The sequence below is a fragment of the Petaurus breviceps genome, unplaced genomic scaffold, assembly GCF_028583685.1.
Source record: "Petaurus breviceps papuanus isolate PSGF00001 unplaced genomic scaffold, PetGlider_PUasm1.0 76, whole genome shotgun sequence".
Taxonomy (NCBI): Eukaryota; Metazoa; Chordata; class Mammalia; order Diprotodontia; family Petauridae; genus Petaurus; species Petaurus breviceps.
Genome location: NW_027186473.1, coordinates 4,947,920 through 4,956,080, shown reverse-complemented (window position 1 = coordinate 4,956,080; position 8,161 = coordinate 4,947,920). Strand labels below are relative to the sequence as shown.

Sequence of the window (8,161 nt, the reverse complement as noted above, 5' to 3'; positions counted from 1 at the left end):
AGAAGTCTAAAGGGTGAAAGTAAGAAAAAGGGGAGTGTAAAGAAAGGTAGGAAAGATGAAACAAAAAAAAGAAGAAAAAGAATGTAAAAAGATGCAAGGGACAGGTAAAGAATCAATTGAGAGAAATGGACTAAAAATCAAAGGGACTCAGGAGAAAAGTTCACAAATGATCTGGAGCTCAATTTTATGATGCCTATCGGACCATATTACTAGAAGATCCTAGAGATCCATCTCTAAGGTATCATTAGTGATCGCTTTGAAGAGAATGTGGTATTTGTTGAGGGGTGCTAAGATTAGCTAATGTTTCTAGAATCACCAGAAAAATAAAGAATAGTCCTCTGAACTATTGAAAGTCACTCCTGGACACTGAGGCTTCCAAATCTACTTCAAAAACTTTTTTCTCAGTTGAATGTCAAGTCAAGTTCCTAAACTAGCATTCTTGGCAGACCAAACAGATTCGATCTTGGGGACATATCTTTCTGGACATCTCTCTAATAACACTGGCACAGTTCATGTTTGCCTCATACAAGAAAATTCATCTCTCTGGGAACATGTGAATTTGACTAACTTCAAAAGTATTCTGTTCACCTGCAAACAATGAAAGATATTGATAAACAGTGGGAGGAAAAAAAACATTCCAAAGTACATATGCAGATGGTCTCTGAGATCCCTTTCAACCCTGAGATGTGATGATTCTACAAAATTATATCTTTCACAAGGAATTCTTTTGACATTTGGCTGATTTTCATTACATAAATTCCTTAGTAAAATTATCCTCTTACCTCCTTATGCAGTTTTAGGATCTGTTGAGGGAGAGAAGAAGGTATTTCTACACCTAGGCCAACACAGGCAAGGGATCAGTAATCCCCTGGTGTTTAGTCACATTACTCCAGAACCCTAGACGAAAAAGTGAAATTGTGACAGAGTAGGAAACCAGAAGAAATGAAGTAGGGTCAAGATTTTTTCCTGCTGGGATTTAAACTTTTTCATTTATTCATCTTTGCCTAGAGTGTGCCCCTAATTTAAGCCTGATCTTAGCGACACAGAAAAAAAATCCCAAATTAGTAATTACCGTCAACATACCCACAGAAAGAAAGCTACTGAAAATGTCCAACTGGAATCAATAAAGTTTTTCACTCTATTAATTTTCCCTTCTGACTTTCTCGTGCCCAGATGTGTCTCAAATATTGGTATAGTAAATCCCAAACTTTTGGGAGTTGGGATACCTTATCAGTTCTTGTTTGATTTTTCTAGTATATCCTTAAAAAAAGAATCTGAAAATCATAGAGCGCTTGTCTCTTTCTATTCTCTCAGTCTTTTCAAAATATGTTTGTTGAGTAAATCATGTCATTAAATTGTATTTATTGATTAATTTGTGACTTATGAGACGCACGTTTTTTTCAGATAAAAGCAAATCTTGTTTCTTGAAATTATTGTGTTTTAATAGAATAAATGTTATAGTTTATGATGTACAACACATGTAATTATATATCATGCAATAGATATATTTTGTATATAAAATAAATATAATAAAATTATTGTAGAGAAGATCTAGATATCTGAGGGCCCAGTTTTCTATTGACAAGATATCAGCAACTCTTCAATTAAATGCATTTGAGTAACAGAAATGTAATTTCCACATTCCTTAATATTCCTCCTTGGGAAGAATTTGGGACTATAATATCATCTTAAGGTTTTACTTTTCATATCCTTGGGCCTAACTTGATAGGTGTTTGGATTTAATGAGTTTGACAGACATCACTGATAACTGAATAATAAAAAGTGTGTTCAGCTGTTTTGTTCTCATTACTTCAAATAAATATTCTAATTTTCTGTCTACTCAGAGTATTATTCCTAGATCAAAGAAATAAAAATGTTTCTTCCTCTTCAGTCTGTTTGATCCTCCCCAATAGCTTTAGGCTATTTGATTTACAAGAGCAAATGGTTCAAATACAAGTGATGAGACTTGCTGTGCTACCAAAAGTATAAATTCAAGATGGGTCTTCCTTTATTAATCCAGCAGGGAGCTATAAACATGAATGTATGCATTTGCAAGCATGCACACACACACACACACACACACATACTTAATGTTAGTATTTTCAAAATTAGGTTCATGGTTTCCAGTTAATCTCTAGGGGAAAATAAACACGTAATGTATCTTATAATCTTATGCTTTGTTGTCACCAAGTGTGGGCTAACATTACTGAAGTAATTCATTTCATGAGATTAAAGAGTTAGTTGAGAATTATATAATAAATTCAAGCTATCTAGTTTCAGAAGAAAGCATTTAATTAGTAAAGCCTCTTGTCTCCATGATTACTTACATTTCTTCAATATTAACAAAAATAAAACAGTGCCTTTAATATGCTGTAGTAACAGTATTTTAGTGAGTAGTCTCGGTTGATACCATAACATTTTCTCCTCATGCCTTTCAGTTCCACTAGAGCATGAACATTCTTTCTGACTGTATAATTGAGCTTTCCTATAATAAAACAATTTTTTTTGTATTGGCATCAAAGTATAAAATTAATTAGTGGCACAATTTCTATAATGATCAGAACATCTGGGCTATGGCCAAAAGTTCTTCATTGATCAAATTTTAAATGTTTTATTTCAGTTAACACATAAGGTTTACTTAACAACCTTATATTTGGGGAGCTATTTGTAATTTTCAAATCCACTTATGTCATTTGATGGCTCCATTCAGAACAACTAATATTAATTATAGCAAATTACAAAAAATAAAATGAATAAGGCAAGTTTTAATTCATTGATTCAACAATCACCAAAATTATGATAATAGCTGGCATTGGTAGTTATTTAAAGTTTGTGAAGCACTTTACATATATTATCTGCCCACTGTTGAAATGAGAAACCCTTTGTCTGTTCCCCTTTCTGAGTATTTTAAGTCATTGGTTTATATCCAAAATCAGTTCAAAGTCACATTTTCAGTAGGTAAAATTGGTATTGAATTAAGCATGTTTTCCATAGTGGGACAGAATGATCCTTGCAACAATCCTGTGAGACAGGTTATTATTATCCTCATTTTATAAGTAAAGAAACTGAAACAGGGATTAATTAACTTGGCTGGGTCATAGTTAGTAACTAAGGCTGAGGACTCCAATTCAGATCTTTCTGACTCCTAAGTCATAATTCTATCAACTATGCCACTTGGCTGTCTCATTAAAAAAAATAGATATAAAGATTAGGTAAGGCTCTGTCCTTGTGGTTGAGTAGATGGAGATAAGACTTTTAGAAATAATAAAAATATGAAAAGTACATCAAAGAAAAACAAAAAAATAACATTCTTTTCCACTATGATTTTGAACTGATTTTGGATATAAACTCCAATCACCTAAAATACTCAGAAAGGAGAAAAGATTTCTCAATTTAAAAGTGTGCAAAGATTCTCCCAATCAATACAGATTACAAACCTTCTGCAAGTCAGTTCATAAAACCTAGGAAGCTACTTGAGGTACAATATGGTTGTCACTTGCATATGGTCTTTCTTACTCAGGTCACTCCATCTCCTATCTTCAGACCTTTATTGTGGCTATGCCTAGTATCCACTCGCTCCCACCTCTTTCTCAAAGAATCCCTCTCTTCCTTCAGAATGAAGCTCAAATACCATTTTTTTCACTATTAAACCTTTCCTATTGTGTCCAACTTCTAGTGCCCTCCCTTCCTTGCTATTTTGGGTTTAACTACATACTTACTATAGAGGAAATTAGATGGTATTGGACCTGAAGTCAGGAAGGCAGACTGAGTTCAAATATGTGGATATGATTTTATCAGTGGAAGTGAATTAGAGATTCTTTACCAGAATCTACTTTACCACTGAACCCTAATAACCATGGGGCCTATCCATCTCACTTGCAGGTAAAATCTCTTACTCATTGTGCCCCTTATTAGAAAGTGAACTCCTTGAAAACCAGAACTATCTTGGTTTTATATTTGTGTACCCAGTGTTTTATTACAAATGAACTTATTTTCCATTATTTCATCTTCCTAAAGCACACATTTAATCATATTTCTCCATACCCAGTCTAGCATGCTCTCCATTTCTAGGGAAGAAATGCAGAATGGATAAACCTCAATGCTAAGACAAGATCATTGTCATATTCAGCATGATTTCATAAGAATGGTGTAACCACCTTCCTACACACAACACAGCAGGTAGGAGCATCTCCTAGCAATAAAATTCTATTAAATCTTCCACTTATAAAAGTGAAATTAATTACAGAGTTCAATAAAATTAAATGAATTTAAAAAATGTGGAGCTCAAGATGTATGCCAATACTACCTTAGAATTTCTTTGGTTTAATTAATATCATTGTATCTCTTAATTTGAAGTATGTGCTGCTCATCATACCTATATGTTTAATTTATTTGAAAGTTCATCTACAAAGCTACCACAGTAGAAGGAAGAATTTATTCTGGGCTATAAACAGATATATACATATGATGAACAAAGCATTCTATTTAGAAACAAAAGACAACATGACATGTACACAGAGGTTCTTTAGGCTGTGCTATAAGTCTATTCTATGCAGATAAAGTGAAGCTCTTTTTTGGATATCAACATTTCTGATAGAAAACTAAGTACTGTAGTGGTTCTGCAAACCCAACATTATTAAAGTCAACATTATTAAGGTCAACATTGTCAAAATGTTTTATGCTATTGTGGAAAACCCAATACAAGGATAATGCTCTAAATAAGTTGTTTCAGAAACATTGTAAATGGAACAATAGCACAGAAAAATTTTCAGGTGGGTTTATTCTGATAGGCTGACTGTTCATAGTCGTCATAATGTCTGAAAATACTAGTGGAGTAGCAAAGCAGCATGATAAAGAACCAAAACATGATCATTTTTATAAACATTTCCTATGAATGTGTCAAATGCCTAGTAAACAATCCGCCAACCAACAAACATTTAGTTTGTTGTTATATGTCAAAAATTTTACTATATGCAAGGAAATACTCAAATGGATCTGTGATCTCATCAATTTGGGATTCTTTACAATGAAAATATTATCCCATCCTTTCCTGCCCATTCTGTGAAATTCTTGCCCATATCCTTGTAAAAATTCATCATGGTGATCTGCCTGATATTCTGGAAGCTTTCCTTGCCTTCTCTTGACATTCTGCAGGTACCAGTGGGACAATGACTATCTATGTACCATCCTTCATTCTTGCTCAGGACATTTTATATTCCTATCATGCAATTCATCATGTCTTCTCTTCTTGTTCTTCCTTGGAATTCCTTGTTGGTTATATGTTGTATCTTCCTCACATCCACGATGTGTCTCTGTTGCCCTCTTTGTGATAGATACTTGTGGTAACTTTGATGTAGTTTTATTCCATGACTGATTGCCTTATAGCAAAAGAGAATATTCATATTTAAAGAACTGGCTTTTGCTTCCACAGGAATCTTAAAATCAGTAAAGGAACTTTGCTGTTTCTCAAAAGCAATCCTTCCTGTTCTCTTAATATTCAACCCTAAATCCAACTCTTTGTTCTTCTATACTGTTTGTTCTATATATACCTATTGCTGGAGAGTGCCCATTCCAATTCATGTTGAAATCTGAACAACAAACATTTTTCATCCACTTGACTTTTCCTGTGTAGATAGACCAAATTTATTTTAAAATATTATACATCTTTAAAATTCTTTAAATTATTATACATCTTTTCCAGGAGTTTCTGTAATGTTCTGAGGCTTGATGTAATCAAGAACCAATGTAACCAATGGACAAAAGCACCTGGAAGACCTCAGTATTCCACTTCAACCTGGATCTGGTTCTGAATCCCTTTTTCCACAATAGCAAACACTTTATCAAGCCTACATCGCCCTGTTCTATGACTCTCCTGATGTTTACTATCATTGAAAAGAGTTATCTCTTTTCTCGTAGGAAAGAAGCCTTAAATACAGTATTTTATTCTACTGAATGAAATGCATTTTTAAATCAACAAACAAAAAGAACAATGCTTTCTCAGATGAAATAGTAAAGGCCTAGACTATTGCTGTTCTCTTGAGAAAGCCAGCTTGTTCCCTAAAAACAAAATCTTTATTAAGAATATTCTTGATTTATATATAGATGATTCTATAAGCTTTTATATAGACAGGAGACTTAGCATATAGTTGAGTAGTTACTAATATTCCCTTGATCACTTTTGTTGTTGTGGTCTGGGATTTTTTTTCTTATTTTTTTAATATCATCACCTTCTTCAGATGCTTTGTTTATCAGGACTTCAATGCCCTGGCAATTGTATCACCTCATACATAGAACAACATGATTGCTTTTCACATCTTTCTTCTATTAAGCACCATTTTTACCTCCATTAGAACCACAGAGGGAACTGTAATGTTAGGAGCCAAGTGTGATGGGTGCCGTATCTTGATGTAGAAAATTGTTATCTTTGAAGTAGCTAGCACAAGCCATATCCATTTGTTTTTCTATTTGTAATATTACTTTTTCCTCCATGAAAGCTCCTGGAATAATGTTGCTTAGTTGGATATCTTAGCAACCTTCGTTTAGAATGGATTTGACCTTCATTGATTTTCTCTGTTTTATAAAATGTAACTATTCCTAAATTGTTTATTGTACTTCCTTGTAAGGTTTTACAAGCAAGTTTATAATCTAACCCATTGTTACCTTTGTCAGTCATCTCTCTCCATTTAGCAAGTAAGTTAAATGTGAACTGTGGTGCTTTATGAGTTTCTTTGTTCTCCAGGTTGAAGCAATTAATTTTATTTCTATTAGCTAAATTGAATAAAATTATTATACCTGATTTTACTGTCTTTTCTTTTGAGGCAATTAATTTCATTTCCATTGGCTAAAGCGAATAAAATTACTATAGTTGGTTTCAATGTCTTTTCTGTTGCTCATTTAAAAATTAATTACTAAGGATTGAACCAAGATGGCAGGGTGAAGTCAGAATATTTTGCTGAACTCTCCCAACACAACACTCTATATGAGAGCCTGGGTTTGAACTCAGGTCCTCCTGACTCCAGAGCTGGTGATCTATTCACTGTTCCACCTAGCCACCCTCTAAATGACTCTTAAAAGAGCATCAGGGAGTCAAAGTAAGGCCCTTTGGTGTCCAGCATCATCCTAATGATGAAGGCCCCATTTTCTGTGGAATGGCTCTCCCAAAGCAGCCAGAAACGCTCACACCTTCGCCAAGGTCACTCTGAGACTTCCACCAGAGGGTTAGTCCAAGGCCCCCAGGTCCTCACAGGGGAACTTTTTTTTGGCACCCCCTGATACATCGGGCTCAAAAGACTCTTCTACGAGTTCCCAGGCCCCACAACTACCCACCACCACCTTTGGAGGGACTTCTTCAGTCAAATACAGTCCTCTGGGCAAGGAGGTTTCCCTTGAGGTCAGCGGAGGCCGCTGTGGGCCATGGGAGGGACTGGGTCCCAAGCCCCATGGTCGGGAGGCCTGCCGCCTTGGCACTGCTTTCACCACCAAGCAGATCAGCACTCTGGAGCGCTCCTTCAAACACCACCACTACCTGGGAGATGCCAAGAGGCATGCAACTGTCTGAAGTTCAGATAAAAACCTGGTTCCAGAATTGGCGCATGAAGTTGAAGCGCCAGATGCAGGACCTGAGGCCCCCCCGCAACTCCTCCAGGCCTCCACGTCTACGGTCCCCTGCTTCTGCACTCTGTACTGGTGCCACCACCAGGCCTGCCCCACGTGTACCCCAGCTCGCCACAGCTCCCAATACCCAGCCTGATCGAACAGCCCTTTGCTGGGAGCCTGGCCCTCCCATCTCTGCCATCTCTGTCTTTACCCCCCAGCTCCTGCAAAGTGGCCCCTCCTGCCATCCCGTCTGTACTGTCTGCTTAGCGGTCATCCAGACCAGGCTTCCTTCCTGAGGGCATTGTGACATTGGAGGTCCATCCTACTTTGGGGGGTGACATTGATACTGAGAAAGAGGGAGATAAGGGACAGCACCCCGCCAGGACACAAGTTTGATACAATACCTGAAGAAAGCTCTTTCCTCTGGCTTCTTGTGCCGCCCCCCCCCCAGGCCCTCCAAATATGAATTTGATGTATATATTTGCAAATTTTTGTTGAAGTATATTATGTACAGAAAGAATAATTTATGGATATGTTAAAGAATAGTCATGTTTTTAAAAAAAGC

At 36.2% G+C, this 8,161-nt stretch overlaps 1 pseudogene; it reads left to right on the top strand.

Annotated features, from left to right (window-relative positions):
* The first annotated feature begins 7,125 nt into the window (after positions 1 to 7,125).
* On the top strand, positions 7,126 to 7,903 carry LOC138174892 (homeobox protein VENTX-like; annotated as a pseudogene).
* The last annotated feature ends 258 nt before the right edge of the window (positions 7,904 to 8,161 follow it).